General features: G+C 39.1%; 1 long non-coding RNA gene across 1 annotated transcript; it reads left to right on the forward strand.

Moving 5' to 3' along the window:
- Positions 1 to 1,187: 1,187 nt before the first annotated feature.
- Positions 1,188 to 23,170, forward strand: LOC119867613. The gene is made up of 3 exons (XR_005384148.1): positions 1,188 to 1,298; positions 17,656 to 17,789; positions 21,914 to 23,170. It is a non-coding gene; the product is annotated as an uncharacterized LOC119867613 (long non-coding RNA).
- The last annotated feature ends 1,694 nt before the right edge of the window (positions 23,171 to 24,864 follow it).

Consider the following 24,864-nt stretch of genomic DNA (forward strand, 5'->3'; position numbering starts at 1 on the left):
CTAAACTGCTGTGGAAGTATCTAGGATGAAGCTACCACTGGCATGGCATGGGCAGTGACCAACTGAAACAGACAGGTAAAAAATTTGGGATCAGATTCCTGGTGGCCCCCAGCCAGGCCAGCTGTTAAGTTCGTAAGACCCACTTACAGGGGTCTCATTGGGGGAATTTGTGTAGTTGAAATATTCCTTTATTCAGGCTCCACTCTAGTGATAATTATTTGTCACAATGAGATGGATCTTTTTATTTCTCCCTACTCCAATTCATCCATTTCACCATCGTCATAATAATCTTCCCCAAATGCTTTAATCATAATTTCAATGAATCCAGAGCTAGAAAGAACTTAAGAAATAATTCATGCTATTTCCCCATCTCAAAAAGACATTTCATTGTCATTCTCTGCTTATAGAATAATGAATGTTATCCACTGAGGCAGGGAGCACTAGAGAAGGACCAGATTGAGAAAGAAGAACAGAAAGTATTATAATTTTGGTATTGGACAACTTGAATTTTAAATTCCTTATTATGGATATTTTTAAATATACCCAACATTTGAAAGATTAGTATAATAAGCCCTGTATAACCATCATATAGTTGTCAAGATAGGATTAGTGTTATTTCACCTCTACCCACATTCTGCATTCCCTTCGTGGATTACTTTGAAGACAATCCATAGTATCACTGTCATCTCATCTGTAAATATTTCAGTATGGATGCCATGAATTTGATATGCTTTGTTCAACCAACTGAAATGTGAAATGGTCAATTGGATATGTGGGTCTGGAGCTTAGAGGGGATGAACAGTAAATATTTCCAGACCTTGCGGGACTCGTAATAACAAAGGAGACAAACACATGTAACGATAGTTAACATTTACTTAGTACTCACTATGTGCCAGATACTCTATGGAGAGATTTGCCCTCATCAACTCACTTCCTCATGACTATAACCCTATGAGGCAGGTACTTTTATTTACCCTATTTTATAGATGAGGAAACTCAGGGAGAGACTGAGTAGTAACTTGCCCCAGGTCACGCAACTAATTAGGAGTCAGAGCCTGGTATGACCCAGATAATCTGACGCACTGTGCTTTGTGACTAAGAAAAGTACAGTAATAAAGGTGACACCAGGGGACAAACAAGTCCTATGATGGTATAAAAGTGGCAATGATCAATTCTGCCTGGAGACAGGGAGAGGAAGAGTGGTGGTTTCAGGGAAGGTTTCATGGGAGGAGACTGAGAAGAATGGTCCTTGAGCCCCTCACTAAGCAAAATACCACTGGTTCTGAATTCTGCCAAAGGTATGTAAGAGTCTCAATAAAATGCTTTGTCTACAAATGATATAATAAGAAGAATGTAACCTAATTTGCTCATGTGACTGGCTCATAGTAAAAGTATATAGGTATCTTTTTCATCAAGAGGTGATTTATCCTAGTAAAATCCAGAAAGGATAATTGATTCAATGATACTGAAAATCTTAAGAAGCAGCACAATCACAATAAATAAAGTTGGAATTTTATTTTTCTAAGTGGTGTTGATTTTTCTGATTAATCATTCTGCTAAAGCCCAGAAAGTGTAATTAACAATATTGAAAAATCTTAAAGCACCATGACAATAGCAAATGTGATAGAAATCTCTTCTCTTCTTTTTTTTTTTTTAAGATTTTATTTATTCATTCATGAGAGACAGAGAGACAGAGACATAAGCAGAGGGAGAAGCAGGATCCCCGCACGGAGCCTGATGAGGGACTCGATCCCGGGACCTCAGGATCATGACTTGAGCCAAAGGCAGATGCTCAACCACTGAGACACCCAGGTGCCCCAGAAATCTCTTATTTTCAAGTGGCATTCAAGTAAATTAAAATTTGGGGACGTAACGTTAAAAAGAAAACAATTCTAATAGTTTTCAACTAAATTTAGAAAATTTTACTAAACTTGTGTCTAACAGAGTGAAATAACTCTACTGGAAGCCTCTGTACTTAACCACATATAAAATTCTGCTGTAGCTCAGACTCTGCCAATCTCCTACAATTTGCCACATGGTCACAAGTGTCCTTGCACCATGTCAAGAATTCCCACTTAGTATATGAGTAGAAACTGCTGAACCAACTGTTAATGTCTTCTTCAGGCTTGCAGAGCTTGCTAAGAAGCCATTACCAATCACCCTTCTGTACACATTGTTCACTGGCTTGCTCCCCCTAGTAACTGGTTCATTTTTCTCTGTTCAGTGGCCATGGGTGGTGTCCCTCAGTTTGGTGAAAGACAAAATGCACAGGGCAATTAAGGAAATGATTTTATTCAGGCCATTACAATTAGGAAAATGCTCATCAATGAAGACTGTTTCAAGAAAAGGAAAGGAGACCAGGGTTTTATAGAAGCAAGGAAACAAAGAAGTTGTCCAATAGTCCTATGAGAGTCACCAGGAAGGCTGGAGAGGGTATCCTCTGAGTTGCTGAGAAAGAGCAGAGAGAAATATTCAAGATCAGGGTGGTATTTTGTGGTTAGCCATTTCTCAGAACCCTAAAGGGGAAGGAGTATTCTTAACTCTTGCTTTTGAGGAACACAAAGCTCAGATAAAGTTTGACATTGTCAGTCCTCCTTTTTTGTTTAGGATGAATGTCTATTTATCATCGAACAATTCAGCAATCATAACCCTCCAGAGTGGGGCAGAACAAGGTCTCAGAAATAGTTTACAAAGATTTTTGTATGGCTCCTGCTAAAGTGAATGAAGCAGCTATTAATAAGTGATGGTAAAGAGCAGTGGTTATAGCATCCCGGAAATCAGGCCCCTTAAAAGGGAGATGCTTACAATGAAAAAGAGAAATGTGAACATTAAAGATTATATTAAAAAGGAGAGCTGGGAGCTGAACTCTGAGGGTAAGCAGCCCACTGGGTTCCAAGAGGCCAGTGGAGGAATACTTTATGGTATGCACCACTGCTTTTTGAGTTTCTAGGAGCTCTTGGGCTAGGATGTTGATGCTTTTGATCATGTTTCCCCAGTCCATACATGAACCTAGCATTCTATCAGGCTTACTTAATGGTCCAGATTGTGCCTTTTCAGGGAGAAATCAGACCTGTGAATGGCTGGCCATGGTGCTGAGTTCTTTGAGACATATGTCAAGCCATTGGGCTTTAGCTTGTTGTATTCTTTGGACCCTAGGGAAAGGGCCAGCTGCCAAGCAACTTAGAGTCCTCACAGGGACCTGGGTAGTAGGTTCCAGTTCTCAGTGACACTGAGTCAGGTAGCAGGGCGAAAAATTGGAAACCTTAGTTTGAAGGATTATAGTCAGATATTGAAGGAAACTGGAAGGATTGAAAATCTAATAAAGATTGACAGTTTGGAAAGGAGCCAGTCCAATTTACAGGTAGGTACCCACACTGATTTTTCCACAGGTAGGGAGCAAGATAGTTCAAAGAGCCACAGGCAAGACAGAGTTTGTATAGGCATCAGTTATCCATAATTTTAAAAGAGTTCTATCTAAAATAGTTCAAAGATAATGAACAGGGTCAGAATCTGGTAACCTGGAAGGGTCTGCTATATGACATATAGTTTTCATTGAGATTCAAAATTCTCAAAAAGAAAAAAAAATAAAAAAAAACAAAATTCTCTCTACAGTCACCCCAGTTTTGGTCAAAGCTAACCTCAAAGAAAAGTTATTCTTGATCAGGTTAGTTTAATTAAATTTAGCATAGTTATCTAGATAGGTATAGTAGGAATGGTAATTTACCATATAGGCCATTTTAAGTTTACTTTCTGGAAATTTTTATAAGGAATTTCAGACTGGACTTTTAAAAAAGCCTCTTGATGTTAAAATGTCAAGCTGAAAGCTTGCTACCAGATTTCAGCTGTAGTAGCCTACATCTGGGCAAATTCTTTTCTTCTTGAAGTTACCCAAATATTCTGAGATTCATGGGCCTTCCTGGAAATGACCTTTCTTACTTACCTATAAGCCTGGGAATTTATAAGTCAGGTATTTGGGCTGTTTGCCCCTGAGAGCTTTGTAAATACAGAGTCCTATAAAGCTGACCTTAATTTCTTCAAAGTGGCTAGTCATATCTGATTAAATAAGCAACATTGTCAAATATGACATTCCGGGCAAGGCCTTGGTTGTGTAACCCATATTTTCAATTATGTCATGGTAACAAGGACAGATCCTTACTGAACCTATGCAAAACTATTGCCACGAATATAAAAATACTCAATGAGAGTTCCTGAGTTCTGGATTAATTGGGCAAGAAAAACAAGGTATCACTTGCAAATCTTTCAGTTGACAAAAACAGCGTCCACTAAATTATCCATTATAGAGAGTAGAAGAGAAAAAAGTAAGGGCTTCCTTATTCCTCAGAAAATAGAATATTAGAACAACCACATTCCAGACAAAAACACAGTCATTCTTCATCAGTTCATTGAGTCTTATGTAATTAAATCTTGTTCTTCCCTGTCATGAGTTCATGTGTTTCTCAGCTAGAGTTCCAGAAATCCTAACTCAGTCTACTGGTATGATCTCAGCCCACTTGTTTAAGTGATGCCACCAGAACTCTATACTCCAAGGGACTTCTGTGTTGAAGGTGAAATACTCTGGCCTGTAGCTGATTGCAAGAACTTTAGGGAAGCATCGGAGTAAAACAAACAGCTTTCTGTAGATGACATAAGATTTTAAATGGCTGTGGTAAACTTATTACTGATCATTTTCAGTAGTGAAATATTTGAGGATTGTTCATTATAAGAATAGTGCAACTGACCAAAAAAATGTGGTTGTTTATGTGGCATACAAAACAAGATAAAAAGTCAATCCAAAAAAGTTTGAGACAAAGTAATTATAAACACAATTGCTACTCCTATTTCAGAGAAGAATGGATATTACATCTAGTTTATAAAAATAGATGAACATCATCTTTAAAAAATCCTCAGATATAACTGTAATAATCTTGACACAATATACCATGAATATAGCATACCAAATGTACAGTGAGAATATTCAAGAATATGTCAAGAATATCAAAGAGATTCTATAAGTTTGGACTACGTCTTATACATCGATATGTTAATAAAACTCCATAAGTGAGTGATGTGAATACCAAACTGAAAATCACTGTCCCGAAGATGCCAGATTCAAATTAAAGAAATAAAATTGTGATCAAGTTAATATATTTTTATATAAATTTATTTTTTATTAGTGTTCAATTTGCCAACATATAGAATAACACCCAGTGCTCATCCCATCAAGTGCCCCCCTCAGTGCCCATCACCCAGTCACCCCCACCCCCCGCCCCAAGTTAATATTTTAAAAAAATAATTGATGGTGCCTGGGTGGCTCAGTCAGTTAAGCATCTGTCTTCGGCTCATGATCAGGTCATGATCCCAGGGTCCTGGGATAGAGCCCTGCAGCTGGGAGTGGGGAGTGGGATGGTCCCTGCTCAGCAGGGGGTCTGCTCTCTCTTTGCCCCTCCCCCCACCTTTTCCTCTTTCTCTCAAATAAGTAAATAAAATATTTAAAAAATAATTGAGATTATGACTGTCAGCGCTGCATTATTATTGCCTAATATTAGACAAAGCAGTACTAGGACTCTGATACATAGAAACATATCACAGACAATGAGAACACTGATAATTTTCTAGGGATATCTCATATAACATACAATTTCTGAAATATCTATAAAATTGTATCCATACACATTTTACCTAGGGAAAGTTAAGCATCTCTTCTGGTGTACTAACTCATCAATGTAACTCTTCAAAAGTCTAATTATTTCTAGTACTTCTTTTTTTAACACAGATGAAGGAATAAGCCATGGTGACTTTCCAGGGAACTTTTTAAAAATATATGTATATATGCACATACACACATACATACATGGCGCCTCTAGACTACATAAAAAGAAAAGGTAAAATTATAATAATCTAGCCACATAATGAATATCTATTCATTTACTAAGCATGGCAAGTTTCAAAGTTTAAAATTTCTTAAAGATCTTACAAATCTCTTCAAAATGACATCCTGCAAAGCATAATTATTGCTGAAATAATTCTTTCAGAATAATAATTCAACTGGGTAAAACATAAATTTACATTTTTCATTGTCTTAAACATTTACTAGACATCATGTTAGCTTATTCAATCAGTAAATCTATAAAGTTGAGAAAGAACATAAACACAAGTAGGATAAAAATCTATGCTTACATTACATTTAACACCAATAAGAGAAAACAGCTGTTTTCATTTTTTAACAGCTGTTTTTATTAAAACAAAATTATTAAGCTAGTATTACTTGTCAAAACTTACCCAAATTATGTGAACTCAAATTCTTAAATTATTTTTGAGTTTCTTTCCTTTCTTTCTTTTCTTTCTTTCTTTCTTTCTTTCTTTCTTTCTTTCTTTCTTTCTTTCTTTCTTTCTTTCTTTCTTCTTCTTCTTTCTTTCTTTCTTTCTTTCTTTCTTTCTTTCTTTCTTTCTTTCTTTCTTTCTTTCTTTCTTTCTTTCTTCCTTTCTTCTGAGTTGGTTTCTATAAGAATATGTTTTTCTCCCCACACTGAAAATGTTAAAGATCCATTTTAAATATTTCTAGGAATTTTAGAAATATTTAATTTATGTAAATGCTTATTTATCTCTAAGCCAATCCGACTGGAACTCTTTTAATTTAAGAGATTTTCTAATCTAGTGTATTAATACCATCAAGAGATAGGAAAACAAATAAATAAAATCTTAAAAAAAAAGAGATAGGAAAACATTACACACTCTTACGAGAGGCAAAGGCCTTTCTAAATTACAAGTGTATAAGCATATAGACTCACACATAGAGAAAGCTTATGGTTTCAATTCTAAAATTTCAGCTAGCTCAATCATAAACCCAGAAATACAAAACTCACCAGTCCAGACATTTACGTCCTGGTTGACATGAAATTCTTAGTTGATTTGAGCTCAAAATAGACAAAGAGAAGAGATTAACCACATTCTCCATTACCTTCCACCCAACAGAGACAAAGATGTCTACAAATCATCCACTGTTTACAAAGATCATCAAATGTTTGGGGCAGGAAACCAAAAGAAGATGACACCAGAAATCAAACAAAGTGCTCAGAAAGAATCAAAATCAAATCTTCCTGTGCTTCCTATGGATGAGGGTCTGGGGCACGGGAGTTGAACTCTGATCACCAGTCAGGAGTTGACGTGATCAGGAGCTCAAAGGGCTCCAGCCGGCTCATTCCATGAGGTGATTGGGGATCTGCAGATGAGTTCTAATTCTATCCAATCACTGTACCCAGCTGAGGGAGTCCCTGTTTATGAGGGAAATATGAGAAGGAAGGGGAGCCAGGTCAGCACAAATACGTGAAGGATAGTAGCCCAAATGCAGTGAGATGACTATGAGCATGGTCACTGGGTCAGGCATACTGGGATTCAAATCATGGATCCACAATTTATGTGACCTTCGGAAAACTATTTTACCTTCCTGAGTCTCCATCTATTCATACATAACGTTGGAAATAACAGTACCTACCATCTATGTGATTGTAAAGATTAACTTTCCACATAAAAGAACACACCAGAGATCAGCTCACTTGACACAAACCTTTTGCTGTGTGCCTCCAACTTACTTCTCCTGTCTTATCTTCACCCTCCAGTGTCTACCTCCTATTTTAGGGACTATTTTAAGGCAATGTCTCTCAAATTTTATGTGAAACAGAATTACCTGTAAAGTTTGCCAAAAACGAATGTCCCTAGGTCACAAACCCCAGAAATTAGGATCTGATACATGGTAGGATGCAACAAACTTCATTTGGGCAAGCGTCTGAATGGTTCTGATGCAGGTGTCCTTTAGATTATAATTGAAAAAGTCTTCTGTTAGCTGTTCTTCATTCGGACTTCAAGATTTTTCTGTATTCTGGATTTTTGGATACTGCTTCCTCAGTGGAATGTCCTTTCTTCACAGTTATGCTGGTGAAATTTTATTTATTTTCAAGACTTCCTTCAAATGTTTTCTCTTATACATGGTCTTCCTGGACTCCTCAAGGCAAAAGGGCTTTGCTGTCTCTACTTTGGTATTTGTTTATACATCTCATTCCCCATTTGACAGTGAGCTCTTGTAGGGGAGGAACTGGGTGTTATTTATCTCTGTGCCTTCAACATGTAGAAAAGGCACTCTTTCAATGTCTGGCAATAGAAATGACGATCCCAACCCCATATTTTGGGGAGAATGATTTGAATCTCTCCCATCCTTGGCTTTAAACTCCTCTACAAACCTGAACTGAGAACCGTACAAAGGTTTAGTCCAGAAGACAGTAAGGTCTTGTCAAGCTACAGAATGGGAAAAAAAAATTTGCAATATTTTTGAGATAAAAGACTGGACATTGATTGCTGGGATACCAATCTCTAAGAAATGGTGCTAACATATCATTGCAATAAATCAGAAAAACGGTGCTTGAAAGCTCAGGTTCCCACCAGAAACTCTTTTCACCACTGACAAAACAGAACTTTGTTCTGCCTCTGCTGAAGTAGATAGTGTCCTTCGGTAGAAACAAAGACCTTCCTAGCATCAACCTACCTCTGCTATTTGTGTGCATGAATATGTTACTCAGACAATGACAGATCGCTAACCTGTCTCTGAGTCCAGCCACCTGACAATCACCCAAAGTCACCAGTAATAGGCAGCCGACATTCTGAACCCAAATAAGGCTTGACGAGGGGCCTTTCCAGGGAAATGCTTTATCATTACAGCCATGTCGCTGAACTCTACTGAAGAGTGTGAATAAAAATTGCTCTCTAGCTATAGGCAACAAAATAAGCCATGAAATGAAAGATTATTTCTAATAAGTTAAAATGATAAATTTAGTAATACATCAACATAAGAAGCTTTACAAAATCATGAATTTAAAAAAGCAGTTTTGAGGTTAGGAGTCAAGAGAGTCACTCCCTTGGGGGGGCGGGGGGTGGAGGGGTGGCGGTGGTCATGACTAGCAGAGAGCCTGAGGGACTTCTGATGTTCTATTTCCTGGTCCGGGTGCTGAAAACATGGGTGTGTTCACTTTGTTGGAATTCTTGGAGCTGTACATTATGATATATGTTGTGCGTGTGTTATATTTCAAGAAAGTTTACCTCCTCCTCCCAAAAAGCATTTTTGTCCCCTTTCTTCACTAAATATATGCTGAACAAATATGTACAGAATAATAGTTTGAAGGGATGCCAGGATTGCCGCATGCCTCAAGGAGCCATATATGTCTTGGTCTGGCCTGGGCATCAGATGTGCATTTTTACTTACTTCAGTTCACTTCATTGTTCCAAAACCTAGCTTTCCTATTCAGAGCAAAGACCTCCCATGCAATTTTCTTGCATAAGGTCCCCATCCTGGCTGCATAAGGAAGGTTCCTTCACTGCCATAGTCCTGCCTCAGATGAGCTTCCTTGTACATGTTGCCTGGCTTTGTCAGGTCTTGACGCCATCCTGAAGATGGTAAAATGAGCCAAGTGATTTCATCTCTCATGGCACACCTTGAGGACATTACTTGGGTACAAGCCAATTCACTGCTCACAGTCTGAGAGACGTCTTTTTCCCACGAGCTAGCTTACCTCCCCCTCTTTCACAAAGAACTTCCTCCATGGGAAAAGACACACCAGAGAGTATGGAGCATTGTAGCTACTGGGAAATATGCTTGACATAGGAGATGCTGTCCCCACTCCCTCCTCCCCCACCCACTCCACACTGACGTGTCAACTCTAATTTCTTACTAATGCTTGGGTTTCACTCGAAGCTTTCTTTGCTTGCTCATGCCCATCAACAAATATATCCAGGGAAAGAGAGTGCATCGGGAAAGACTGGCCTGTGTGTAAGCAATTCTTTGTTGTGGCTGATTGGCCTTGAGCAGCTTGGAGAATTTGACTCCTTGAACTCTTTGACAGATGTAGGTGCCCTGTGAGTATGTTTCTTTCCACCTGTGACCTAGAACTAAAAGTGATGATGAGCATCAATTGGCAGGATGTGTTTGTTGATTGACACTTGACTTCAAGACCAAGCTGAGCATTCGCACTCTTTTGGCTAATTGCACTGGTCTTTCCACTTGGTCAATTCCATGACTCTGATCCAGGGCCCAAGGAATTAGCATCTCTACTAAACCAGACACAACTGCAATACCAAAAAGGATTGTGTTCAAGTATACAGGGAGTAGATGCAAAGAGTCCGCTTTTCATTGGGTTGTAACAGTGTTGTGGCCAATTGGTTTCAGGAAGTTTTTGTTTTGTGTTCCTCCAAAAAATATTTTCAGAGATTTTGCCTTTAGTCTTTCAAGCAGTTTTATAAATGATGCATCTTTTATATTTAAAAAAAGTTTATGGATTAAACTATGTAGACTTTAATTCTACAGCTTGGTGGGATTTGACAACTTTCTAGACCTATCTAAACCAAGGTGTAGAACATCTCCATCACCTAGAGAAATAAATCACCTCCTTTTTCAGCCAGTACCTCATACACACACTCTCTCACTCCACCTACCCGCCCCCGTCTGATGGAACTTGGAGGAAACCATTGCTCTGTCTTGCCATCAATTAGTTTTGCCTTTATAAATCGGAAGTGATATGTCTTCTTCTGGGTCTGGTTAATTTTGCTCAACATGATGTTTTTGAGGGTTGCCCATGTCATTGTTTGCATCACATTATTTCTGTAGTATTCCATTGTATGTATACATCATAATAAGTTTATCGATTCTCCTGATTGGGTACACTTGGATTGTTTTCAGTCTGCAGCTATTATTAAGACTGCTATGGACATTGTTGTAAAAGTCTTCATGTGCTCATGTTTTTCCCATTTCTCTTGTGTAAGTAGACTTTTAGGACTATAAGCAGATATATGGCAAGTTTATAGGAAACTTCCAAAACTTTTCCCAAGTGGTTCTACCATTTTACACTCTTACTAGCAAAACATAAGAGTTTCAATTGCTCCATATATGGAATCATCAATATTTTAATTTTACTTATGCCAGCATTTGGTATTTTCACTTTTTATTATTTCAGCTGCCTTAATTTATGTGAAATCATATCCTACTGTGGTGTCAGTTGGCAAGCACTCCATAATCTGTGATATTGAGTGCTTTTCACGAGCTCAAAAATTGGCAGTTTGTTCTTTTGTGACATGTCTTTTCTAATTCTTTGCCTATTTTTACAAATAGGGCTACGTTTTTTGCCTGTTTGTTTTTGTTTTTTAAGAGTTTTTATATGTTATGCATATGAATCTTTTATCAAATGTATATATATTACATACGTATTTTCCAGTCTGTGGTTTGATAATTCATTTTTTTAATCATGAGTTCTGGTGAATAGAAATTAATTTTTTGTGAGGTTTGACTTAGCAATTTCTTCTTTTATGATTAGTACTTTTTATGACCTGTTTAAGAAAACTTTGCCTTCCCAATGACTGTAATATTCTCATAAATTTTCTCAAAGAAGTTTTATATTTTGCCCTGACATATTTATGGTCTATGATCCGTATCAAATTAATTGTTATGTATGGTATGAAGTAGAAAGTCAAGATTCATTTTTCCCCAAATACTCAGGTGTCCAAACAGTTCAAAAGATTTGTTCAAAGACTTTTATTTCCTTATTAGAATAACTTGATGCTTTGGTTGAAAATCAGTTAGTATATACATGTGTATGTCCACTTCTCAGTATTCTGTTCTATTCCATTGATCTATTTCTGGACTCACTTGGTTTCACAGACATATATCATTTCTTGTAGCTTCAGAGTAAGTCTTAAAATTAGTTCATGTAAGTCTTCCAACTTTTTTTTTCTTTATCAAAATTGTTTTGGTTGTTCCAAATCCCTTGGATTTCTATATTTATTTTAGAATCAGCTTGTCATTTTCTTTAAAAGAGTCAGCTGGATTTTTTTTTATTAGAATTAGGTAGAATTTATCATCAATTTAGGGAGAATGGATGTCTTCACATGTTGAGTCTACTAGCTTTTAAAAATAGTATGTCATCTTATTTAAATAGGTTTTATTTCTATTGACAATGTTTAGTAGTTTTCAAAGTGTAGAGATTTGGCATACCTTTCACTACATTTATTCCTGGTTATTTAAGTTTTTGATGGTGATATCATAAGCAATGTCTTAAAATTTTTATTTGCCAATTTTTCATTGCTAGAGTATAGTGCATGCTGTGGGGTGTGGTGACTTTGTATCCTGACACTTTGCTAAATTTACTTATTAGTTTTAATATTTGTACAGATTCCATAGCGTTTTCTTCTTCTTCTTTTTTTAAGATTTTATTTATTTATTCATGAGAGACAGAGGGAGAGAGAGAGAAGGAGAGAGAGAGAGAGAGAGAGAGAGAGAGGCACAGGGAGAAGCAGGCTCCATGCAGGAAGCCCAATGTGGGACTCGATCCGGGGACCCCAGGATCACGCCCTGGGCCAAAGGCAGGCGCTAAACTGCTGAGCCACCAAGGGATCCCCCTCCATAGTGTTTTCTATGCATAAAATTATTTTCTTTGGATAACAGTCTGGTTTCCTCCTCTAGAATCTTCACACTTTTTATTGCATTTACTTGTCTTATATAATTGCCACAGCTTCTAAAATATTGCAAAATAGAAGTAGGAGTTGATGTTCTTGCCTTAACCCCAATCCTAGAGGAAAGGGAATCAGTGTCACTAGTTTGAAGAATAGCTTGTAATTAGATGGAGAAAGGTTTTTTCTTTTTTTTCTTCTTTTTTTGAGAAAGGTTTTTTCTATTTCTAGTTTGCTGATAGTTTTTAGCATGAATGGGCGTTGGATTTCGTCTAGTGGATTTTCTGCATTTATTGAGATAATTATTTTTTTCTTTCTTTTCCTAATAAATTCACTCATTCAAGTTAAATTGATTCACTTTCACACATTAAACCAATCTTGCATTTCTGTTTAAACTCCACTTGGTCATGACTTTTATCTATTGATGATGACTTTTTATATGTTTCTTTTTTTAAAAAAGATTTTATTTATTTACTCATGAGAGACTCACAGAGAGAAAGAGGCAGAGACACAGGCAGAGAGAGAAACAGACTCCATGCAGGGAAGCCCGATCCGGTCCCCAGGATCACACCCTGGGCTAAAGGTGGTGCTAAACCGCTGAGCCACCCAGGCTGCCCTTTTTATATGTTTCTGAATTTTAACTGCTAATATTTCATTAAGGATTATGTGGGTATACATATATTATATATGCATATAATATATATTTAAGCATATATATATAATTTTAAGATCCTTTCTGAAAATATCAATACTTCTTGAGCTCTGGTTATATTAACTATTTTTCTTTGCAGGTTTGCTTTCATACTTTTTCATATATTCCTTAATTTTAGATATTCAGTTTCTTAATTTTAGATTTAATACCAGACATTGTGTATTAATAAGAACATTAGAGACCCAGACCAATTCTTGTACACTGAGAAGAGGCATGTTCCCTCTTCTGTCAAACTTTCAGTGTAGAGGTTTGGTGAGTAAACTTTGTAGTGGAGGCAGGCTGAGGCTCTGTTGTTATTTTGGTTTTTCTGTCCTGATCCCAGCCTTTGGCTCTTAGTGAAGTCCTAGAGCATCTCAGAGGTAGCCTTGTAGTTCTTCTACTCTCTCTCCAGTGGAAGCCTAGAGTGCCCTATAGAGTTTCTATCAGCTCTCCTGCCCTATCTCCAGCAGTTAGCAGCTTCTGCCTTGCATTTGTCAAAGGCCCCATCCATCTCATTTCTCACAGGGGAGATCTCTCAGGACTTTCTTGCTCCAGACTATGTACAAGTGACAACCCATAGGCAAGAACTAGAGAGTGAGTGCATACTTGATTTGTTACTAGGGTTCCTTAAGACTCCAGCCCACCATCCCAGCCAACCAGTGAACATCAAAAGTCCATCAAAAGTCCAACTGACTTCTCCTCACCCCATCTACAGAAGGCTCTTCCAATCCTCACTTCATCCAAGGCTTGAAGCAGTCATGGGCCTCTCTCTCCTGAAATCCATGCCATTTAAATTTATTTCTCTACATCTCTGATAGGTTTCTTTAAACTATAATTTATTTAAACTATAATTTCTTTAAACTATAAATTTATAATTTAAGTTATAATTATAGTTTGTCTGGATGTGTTTTTGCAATGGTCTCTTGCTACTTCTTATATCCTAACAGGAAGCAAACCTTTAAAAGTGGTGTTAAAAAATCATTAGGCAACTGAAATTCTATACCTTCCATTAAAACACACACACACACACACACACACACACACACACACACACACACAGAGTCCATTCCCTAATTTCTCTTAACTTTTGTCCTACTCAGCCATCCATATCACTTCCTGTTGCCCACCTCTTTTAAATCAGTGGCTCTCTATTAGGATGCTTTTGCTCCCCAGGGGACACTTCTGATTGTTATGGCAGGGAGAGTGCTATTGGCATAGAGTGGGTAAAAACCGGGGATATTGTTAAACATCCATCAGTGAGTGGGACAGCACTCAGCAACAAAGAATCATCTGGTCCAAAATGTTAATGGTGCTGAAATTAAAAAATCTTGTTCAAAGGGAATATGAATGAATGCCCATAGCAAATTCAGTCTTTTTTTTTTTTTTTTTTTTTTTTTTTAATCAACAAATTCTGGTAGCTACCAAGCAAATCACAAAGGAATGGAAGGGGAAGCAAGAATATTTGTATTATCTCCTTAATCCTGGGAAGGCAGTGAGTGACTCTTCCACATTGCCACAACTTTTGTCACAATGATTTACCATGGTAGCATCAGTAATCAATGTTTGCTGAATGAATACACGGATGAAAGAGTGAAGTGTATGTGCTGCCTGCTATCTGATAAGCCTCTTTTATGAAGCCTCTGCTTGAGCCTCCCATTACTTGTCAAAGGACAAGGGCATTTGAAATGTGTGTCCCCAAAGTTAATACAGTGATGTTCTGCTTTTGAAGTCAACTAGTTCAAATACCTCCTCGTTTACTTTGGATGTTCTTTCAAAACCATTCTTCCATTTCTACATTTGTGACTGGTCACTGCCATGAGGCACCGCACTGGGCCCTGGGATAACGCGTTGAGTACTGCATGGACTTTGCCTCTGAAGGATCCTTCCCAGCGTATGCTCCACAGAAAAGCATGCATCCCTGAGTCACCAAAGTCATGTTCATGATGGCTATTCTGAAAGCATAGCCTCAAAAATGTTTAAAAATCTGAAAAAGAGAGAATAGAGTATGCTATAGTTCTGATTAATAAATTTATTTTGGGCACCTAGATGGCCCAGTCAGCTAACTACCTGACTCTTGGTTTCTACTCAGTCATGATGAGTAGAGCTCAGGGTCATGAGCTCTAGAGGAGTCTGCTTCCTGTCTCTCTCTCTCTCTCTAAAATAAATAAATATATTTCTTAAGAAATTTATATATGAAACTCAGCACTATTTAAAATCAATTATCAGTAGAAATTTTTATCTTCCAAAATCACTTTGGGGACAAAATGCAAGGCTTACAACCAATTTACCCAGACAAGGAAATACTACGAGTTAGACTGGTGTGGGTTGCTGGCATTTATTTTTGTTATTTTTGCTCTAGTTGTCTGATGCAAATATTTGGATGGATGATTTATTACCATGTTTGAGTCCTGAGGCTTTTTCACTGAGGCTTGAACAGTCAGTGAGGAAATGTTTTTCAAATATATTCCAATTCAAATGATTTAAATAAATTATGTGTATATGTGTGGGCATGTATATTTGTGCTCTGCACTTACAAGAGTGTTCCAGCAGTTTTCAGCTTTCCTTTAAGAAGCTTTTCAGACTAATAAGTTATGAAAACCTTGTGAGTAGATGAAATACAATTTCTTCATCTTTTTGGTAATCTTTTAAATTTTTTTCTCCTTAATTATTCATTTGTTTTTTTCTATAAATATCCAGGGTTTGTGAGATCTAGAGCTCTTTCTTAAACTTACTGTAGTCTTAAGAGTTCTGGTTGAGCCAGGGGTAAGGATGTGGCATTACCAGGTCCCAGTCACAGGTAAGTATTTGGACACATGCCTGGTTCCAAACCCACCCTGAAGTAGGACCCCAGCCAGCTCCATCTATTTGTGGTTACACCTTCATGTACCTGCCTCCCAGTTAGGTTACTGTGAATGAAGTCCTTCTAGAGACTTTAAGTTAAAGAGAGAAAACCCATCTCAAATGAAGAAGTCAATCTGAGGAAGAGTACAAAAAGAGTGAAAGGCAACGCCTAGCAATTTGCTTCTATGAGGCTAGGGAACTAGGCTCTAGGCGTGTCCCAGATATGATTCACGAACACGGAATTTATTAAATAAATTAGCTTAAGGAGGCCTCAGACAGTATTTGCTATCCTAGTATCACCCTTTATTCAGCTGAGGGCCCAGCTTGCCAAAAAGGACTGCGTGACTCTGAATTGGAAAGTTACAATCTGCAAACTAAAAGGCTGGAATCTTTGTTTACCTTGGTGTACCTACTGTGCCGTCAATCACAGGGAAATAATTTCTTTTTTATTTCTCACAAGATCTGGACTTAGGAATGTGGATCCCGTCATTGGGGAATGAAGCTCAGCTCAGTGTGTCTTCTTTTCCCTCCATACGGGTCTCTTTCCCCCTGCACTCTAGCAAAGGAGACAAGGGCATCTACCTTTCCAGTTGTTATTGTGAAATTATCATAAAGATAAGGTCAGCAGATACATGCTGAGTGCATCTGGTGACTAATTGAGACTCGACTTCTTTCTGCTTCTTCACCGAGGATGTGGTTAGGAAACACAGGGACAGGGAGGACAGGTTATCTCACTCCTCTGGAGGAGGCCCTGCCTTTGTCTTCTCCATTTGCGGTACCCTGAGGGCAAAGCATCTACCGTGGGTTTGTCTGTCACTTTCTGGGTGGTAGGAGCCTTGCCAGCTCCTGGTGGGAGACTCACTGCTGGGGAGGGACCTTGTCAACATCCCGGGGGTGGTAACAACAGTTCGCTCATTAAGTCTTTGTTTTAAGATCCAAGCATCTAATTAGGATTTTGCTACTGGGATTAGAGGTATTTCTTCTTTTAAGTGGTTGAAGAAAAATAGGTGACTGGGTGACGGGCACCGAGCTGGGCACTTGACGGGATGAGCACTGGGTGTTATTCAATATGTTGGCAAATTGAACATCAATAAAAAATAAATTTATATAAAGAAAAGGAATTGGGAATGGGGTGAGTGATATGACGATCTTTAAACATATATTAGCCTCTGAGACCAAGAAGAGAATAATACTCGCAGTAGGAGGAATTACTAGGCATTTGATGTGAAGACTGAAGAATATCATAAGATTTTATTCCTTTGCTATTTTAAAGAACACGATGATGCATAATTTCTCAACAATTAGCAAGATAAAGCCACAAGACATGGTTTATTCATTCGTTCAGAAAAGTTAATTTGGCACCCAAGGAGACAGGCAGTGGGCAAGACTATTCTGGGGAATACTAATTGGACCCAACCTTTAGCCCTCATGTGGTTCATAATCTACCTATCATACAATTCAATGATTTGTTGAGGATCCTTGTTTTTTATTTAGTATAGAAAACCACACAAAGTAATACTGATAAACTAGATTTTTACTGGTTGGCATGATATAGAGGGCAGGCTAGATGCTAGAGATCTGCTATGCTTTGCAGCTTTTTAAAAGATCTAGCTCATAATGAGCTCGTGTGTTTGTCCCAGTTCAGCTCTTCAGCTCATGATGCTGCTGCCTCGTGGTTCACCCTCCTTTCCCAGCTACATCCAGGAGCCATTGACCAGAAGTGATGAAGCAGAACATGTGACAACTGATTCACAGGAGTTACTGGGCACACTTGGTAAGAACCTCTGTAACCAGATGCTGAAGGTCAGAAGGGACCTACTGAATTAAGCAATTCATCCCTATTCTGCTCAGTGTGATTAGACAAATTGCTATGGAAAGTGTATATCTTGGGGTGATACCAAGAGCGACATGTCCCAGGTGCCAAACAGCATGTGGAGGGACTAGATCCCCAACCCTGAGAAGTTTCCATCCTCCATGGGATACCGATATTCCTTCCCCTTGCCCCTCCCCCCCCCCCGAATACTATAGGGGACCTAACTGGCAAAGCAAGAGAAAGGCTCAGAAACCGTGCACACTACCCAGGAATGAAGAGAAAGGAAGAGAAGAAGGAAGGTAAGGATTTTATTAGTGTCTCAGGCAAGAACTACTGATACTTGCACTTCTGTACTCCACTTTGAAACAATGGTTTATTAGTTTGCATGCAGTTTATTAAACACAGAGAAAAACCATCAACTTATCTGTTTAGTGTGGTTCATTGAAGGAGAATAAGATAACGATTTCTGCCCATTCAGTGCTAGTCCCCCAATATTTGCTAAGTGACAGACAGTGCTACTAATGCTGAGGGTGTGGTGATATGCCAGTTCTTAAGAAATGTGGTCCGCTGGAGGAAATACTCATGAACCAAAAGAATCACTGTCATAAGACTAAAAGAAATATTTGCAGGCAGCCTGGGTGGCTCAGCAGTTTAGCACTGCCTTTGGCCCAGGGTGTGATCCTGGAGACCTGGGATCAAGTCCCACGTCTGGCTCTCTGCATGGAATGAAGCCTGCTTCTCCCTCTGCCTGTGTCTGTGTCTTTCTCTCTCTCTGTGTCTCTCATAAATAAATAAATAAATAAATAAATAAATAAATAAATAAATAAATAAAATCTTTAAAAAAAGAGAAATATTTGCTCAATATGGGCACAATTAGATGTAGAAAATTTCAACTGACAGTTCTTTTCGGAGAAGATAGTTCAGATGAACTCTTTGGAGTAAGGAGACAGATTACAAAAACATATCCAAGTAAAAATGGATGGTTTCAACACCTTGAGGGAAGAGGAGATCTTGTTAATTAAAGGACAATTTATTTTCCAAACATCATGGGGGATTCACTATGTGCTTTCTGGGAGTAGAAGCTAGGGCAGCAATGGGTATCTTTGCATGGTAGGGAGAAAAGAAATCATAACTCTGTAGGGAGCAGGGATCCAGAAGGGAAAGGGAGAGCTGCCTACCAGGCAGGTGCACAGGAGGGTGTAATGGTCACATGACACTGTCAGCATAGCTTGCTGCGGTGATTGCAGTGTAAATTGTCCCCCTCTTCAGGCCTCCCAGAGGAATCTTCAATAAAATAGAAAATGGTTAATATGGTTTTGTGTATATTTTTTTAAAGAGCTGGAAACCCCACTTGAAGTTCTGTCTGGATCGGTGGGTGGAGAAGATGAGCAAACAAGCCTGCATGGACTTCACACTCACTAATGACCTCCAATCTTGTCAACTGTCTCGACCGTGGAAATAGGCTCCCTACCAGTCTCCTTCTTCCACCCTTGCTCTCCAATGGCTTTTTCTCCCCAACCTAGCCCAAATGATCCTTTTAAAACATAAGTCAGATTGCATCTACCCTCTGCTCAAAACTCTATAATAGTGTCCATATCCTTTAAGACAAACCTGCTTTCCTAATCATGGTTGACATGCCCCTGACTCCTTGGGGGCTCATCTCCTGCCATTCTCCTCATTCCTATCCTACTGTAATCTTACTTTCTTCTCCTTGTCATTTGAATACTTGAAGACCTTTTTCATGTCAGACATTTGCATTCATTGTTTACTTTGCTGAGATGTTCTTCCTTGGGAAGATCACCTAACTCATCTTCCCTTCTTTTGATGTCTTTCCTCAAGTGCCATCTTCTTTGTTGGTAGCCTCCCTGTCTCCCCTTTCTTACTGAGCATTTCTCCACTGTCACCTCCACCTCTGACCTGGCACTCTTTATTTCACAGTGTTTATATGTTTGTTGATGATGTCATGATTTGCCCCCACTTCCTACTAGAATGTAAATCCCATGGGGTCATGTGCTTTGTCAGCATTGTCATGTTGTGTCTCCAAAGCCTATAATGGTACCTAGTATAGGGTAAGTAATTAATGAATAAGTGTTGAAGGAATGGCTGCCTGGCTGGCTGGCTGGCTGGCTGGCTGGCTGAAGTTGTACATGGAGAGACCATAGAGTATGAAGAAAAATTTGGATTAGAGTGAAAACCTCACAAGTGACTGAAGTTTCCTTCAAGGATTCATAACAACAGTGGTAGGGGATTGTTTCCAAATAGTCTTGTCCATTTTCTTTTATTTTTGGCACATAGTATGTCAGTGATGTGCTTTGTTTTATCAAACAAGCCTTTTGGAGGGTGGCCTAGAGGGAGAGGGTGGGCCTGGCCTCTTCCTTGAGGATGCACATGTGGCCTCTGGACAATGGAATTCCTGGCCAGGGGGCCCTGAGAAGGCAATGCAGGCAAGTCCATACACTTGCGCATGCACCAGATCTGTGTGCCCTTCTTTGTGGGGGTTTCAGGTAGTTCCCTCCTCAATTATAGTTGTGACAACTCTGGAAGCAGAACAGAAAATGAGGAAGAGGGAGAGGAAAAAAGAAAGAGAGTAGTGGAGCTTAAAGGCATTTTGGAATAAATATGATGTATAAAACTAAGCAGCCAAGTGGACTCATAATATGGACATAGAATTCACTCACTTTTTACTCTTCACTAGAGGATTGCTCCTAGCTCTCTTCTCTCTTATCTCTATTTTGTATCCCCAGCTAGAAGAAAAAGCATAGCAATGGCTTGGATCTTTTTTGTGTGTGTGTTTTGTTTTGTTTTGTTTTTGCAGGAAAGATATTTGGCCTACAAAATAAATCTTAAAGAATAAGACACTAGAAATGACATATATGATAATGATAATCATGTCTACTAGTTGTTGAGTGCCTCTACTTGCTCAGCTCAATAGAAGGCCCTTTCCATGGGTTACTCCCATTCTTACACGGCATTGTAAGGTGGAGATTATCCCCGTTGAACATCTCAAGATACTGAGGCTTGAAAACCTGAAGTAAATCTAGACCTTTTATATCTTGAAAAAATTCCTCTTGGCTATTTTCTCTTTCATAGCAGCCCACGTACACCTTGAGTAGAGTTGATAGTCCAAGCAGTAATGAATTGAAGGAAAGTAGAAAACCCCCAAACCAAGATTCTAATTATCCTTGACAATCATAATAGTGTATGACACTCTACTTCAACAAATGTCTGTCAGACTGGAGTTAAGGGAATAAATGAAACTGGTAAAGGTTGATGAGAATAGACAGGATAGTAACAGGAAGGGCTCACGTGCATACAGCATCCCCTCTCACCCTATCCCAACTCCCATGTTAGAATGGTGGTATTATGTGGTGAAAAGTGTGAATTTTTAAACACCAAGGGAGTTGTTTCTTTGTGGAGGGGGTCTCAAGTGTTCGAGCTGTGAAAGAGACCCCACAGCAGGCTTTGAAGTAGTTGCTGGGGAAAAGGAGGAGGATATGAGACCATCTTAAGGTGGGTTGTGAAAAAGCAAAGATCTGCTCCAAAATCAATTCTTGATTACTCATCATGATGGATCCAGAAAGAGAGTAGAGACCCCTCCCGCCAAAAACCCCCCATATCAAAATATCATCTTCATTTCCAATAGCAAACTTGCTTGAAAGACTGCTAAAAAGTGGCTAAATTCAAAACTTACATCTCACTTTCCTTCTCTGTCCTTCTTCTCCCTTTCCTAATACAGGGATGGACAGACAGATGTAGCCCAGACTATTCCAAGATTTTATCATGGAATGATCACAGTTTGGATGCTTGCACTTTGGGGAGCTCATTTTCCAGTTTTGTGTGTGTGTGTGTGTGTGTGTGTGTGTGTGTGTGTGGCTGAAGGCTGTCTGACCTATCAGGTGACCAGAAGAAGCTAGCTAATTCGTCCATTAAGAGATTTGTCAACTAAGCAGCTCAACACACAAGAGCTGCCGAGGCTTCAGGGCAAAGAAGCCAAAATAAACATCAGTGGGGCCCACAGGTTTGGGTCACTGGGATAAAAGGAAAGGAAATTTCTAAGGTGGCTGGCCTGTGTTATCTCTTCCCAGGTTGCTGCTCTTGGCGTTGACTGCTGTGAGGCCCAGCGACCCGAGGCCGTTCCTGGTTGAGAGAACCAAATCATTCACTCCTTCCTTACTTCTTTCAGTTCTTTGAAACATGTGTTCATCCATTCATTCATCAATCTCAGCTGACTTCCTCTGTGACTCTCAGAGGTGGGTCTGAAAGACATTTTAGAGCAACCCTAAAGAGTCTCAGGGTAACTGGGCTAAATCAGCATTGCTAGGACTTTGAATATTAAAGACATGCTTTGGTTAAAATACCTGATGAAGCCTTGGCAGGAGGGGATGAATAACCTGGAAAGCCATAGCATCTGAGGCCTGAGTTTTCACCTACGTAAGCTCTAATGCACTGAAATATAACCACCTACCTATTTGCCTGCCTTCTGCTCAGCAGTCAGCTTCTGGAGGTCTTGTATCCCAGCACCCAGCGCAGGTCTTGGCAAATAGTAGGAGCTTAACAAATATTTGTTGAGTAAATTGAATGAGATTGGGCAGATTCCCATGATGTCAGCCTGTGAGGTCTTTTTCAAGAGGTAGGTGTACTCAGCAGCTCCTGTGGAGCGTTTTAGAAGGGGGAGTTAGTACCTTGGGGGCAAGGACTGCCTCTCATTCATCTCTGTATCTGGAGTGCTATGTTTGCTTAAGGAATGAGTAAATGTCTGTATTGCTCAAGGGGTGGCCATGTAATAATCTATTGGGATAGTCCCACCCTATCTTCAGCTTGGAAGAAGATCCTCAGGCAATCAACACAGAAATGTGCCAGACGGATGCCTGATTATTGCTGAAACATCTCCAGAGGGACCTGGATGGGGGCATTTTCTACAGGCCATACTTTGAGTTTGTAAGCTCCTATCAACAGCTCAAAAATTCAAGGAGGTGGTTGGTAGTGCAAAGGGCAAGGCCTTGTTAGCCAGTTTGGGACACAAATAACAGGAGCCAGAGGAATGGCTTTAGCAACAGTACTTTGTTATGACTGCAGGAAAGCCACCCAGGAAATACATGCCCTACTGTTGATAACTACAAAAACAGGAAATGAACAAAAGTAATGACAAGATGAAGGAATGAGTTGGTCAAAGGGGAAAAAAACAACAACAATAAAAATGAGGCTCATAAATATACCATGATTCTACCTTTCTTAAGTCCATTCATAAAAATACATTCAATATGGATTTGCATTAAATATAAAAACTAAAAAAAAGATTAAACAAGTAGAAGAAAATATAAATCACTTTTACCTGATCTCTTGAAAGGGAAAGCACTTCTAACCACAAAGGCAAAAACAGAAAGCCAATTGCAAAAGAGCAACTTAACACGCATTAAATTAGAATGTGTGTAGAGATCTTGATGTCCTTCTTGAAGTCTTCAATTCCATAATACACAAAATAAAGGTATGACTCTTGAAATCAGAAAAAATAAAAGCATGCATTTAATAAAAAATATACATTTGTTCCATTAACATCTCACACCAGGCCAAATACCACCCCCACCCCACCCCACCCTTGCTGCCACTTAGGTTGACTTTTTTGGCGTGTTTGTTATATTTCTAACCTACTTTCAAAAACTTGCATAAATCCATGTGTGGATGCAAGGTTGAGAAAGCCCACAGCATGATTCATCTCTGGTCCTAGGACTCACTAAGGAATGATCTGTAGTGTTAGATGTGCCCTCTTTTACTTATCCCAACTATCCCAGTATTTTTGTCTTGAGAGACATCGCTCTTTCATTGGACCTAACTCCTATACTCTTATTTTACATTTGTTTCTTCTTCTTTCCTAGCATGGCATTCTAAATTTCTCACAGAGGGTTCCAGGTATCCCATATTCCCAGCCCCATGTCCCATTGGGCATGCACATACATAGTATGCTTCATCTAGCATTGCTATACTTGGTACATCCATGGAACTCTATGCTTTCATTTTCTCTCTACCTGGATTTTTGTTTTCTCTCTTTTCCACCTAACAAACTCCACTTTCTTTAAGAATCGAATCAAAAGTGATTTTATGCATTATCAAGCCTTTCCTAATTCCCCTGTTAGAAGGCACCTCCTCTCCCCTCAGCTGTCACAATAGAGTACCTACACAACCATGTCCCACTTTTTTTTTTTTTAAGATTTTATTTATTTATTCATGAGAGAGGCAGAGACATAGGCAGAGGGAGAAGCGGGCTCCCTGCGGGGAGCCCAATGTAAGACTCGATCCCGGGACTCTGAGACCATGCCCTGAGCCAGAGGCAGACGCTCAACCACTGAGCCATCTAGGCGCTCCACACCCTTGTCCCACTTTATCACATTAAACCCTAGCTGTATGTAGTTTCATCCCCCTGACCCCACCATAGGGACCCTGAGGGCAGAAACCATGTCTAATTCCTGTCTCATTCAGCTTCATACCCCCAACATTCTGCATGGCGCCAGAAATAAAGTAGAAATTTGTTTTATGATGAATGAATGATATGGTAAATGATAAAATGTAAACTGGTTATTGTATTCTCCCATGAACTAGTTTTTTTTAAAGATTTATTTATTTATTTATTTATTTATTCATTCATTCATTCATGAGAGACACAGAGAGAAAGAGAGGCAGAGACACAGGCAGAGAGAGAAGCAGGCTCCATGCAGGGAGCCCGATGTGGGACTCGATCCCAGGCCACCAGGATCACGTCCTGGATGGAAGGGAGGTGCTCAATCGCTGAGCCACCCAGGCGTCCCCATGAACTAGTTTTTAATTCCTTAAGGCAGAGGATCAAATTTGGCTTCTAGGAGAAATAATTACCATTTCAAGACATACTTGTTTTATGTTTCACTTTCCAGCTTCTTATATATTGGAATCTGAAATCTGAAACATAAGATTTCCCATAAAGTGTCCATAAAGAAGGTCAAGGAAAATTCTAGCCTTTGGATTTTACTTCCTCTTCTTATCATATATTTAAAGGTTCAGGTGTTTC

The sequence above is a fragment of the Canis lupus genome, chromosome 35 (assembly GCF_011100685.1).
Source record: "Canis lupus familiaris isolate Mischka breed German Shepherd chromosome 35, alternate assembly UU_Cfam_GSD_1.0, whole genome shotgun sequence".
Lineage (NCBI taxonomy): Eukaryota > Metazoa > Chordata > Mammalia > Carnivora > Canidae > Canis > Canis lupus.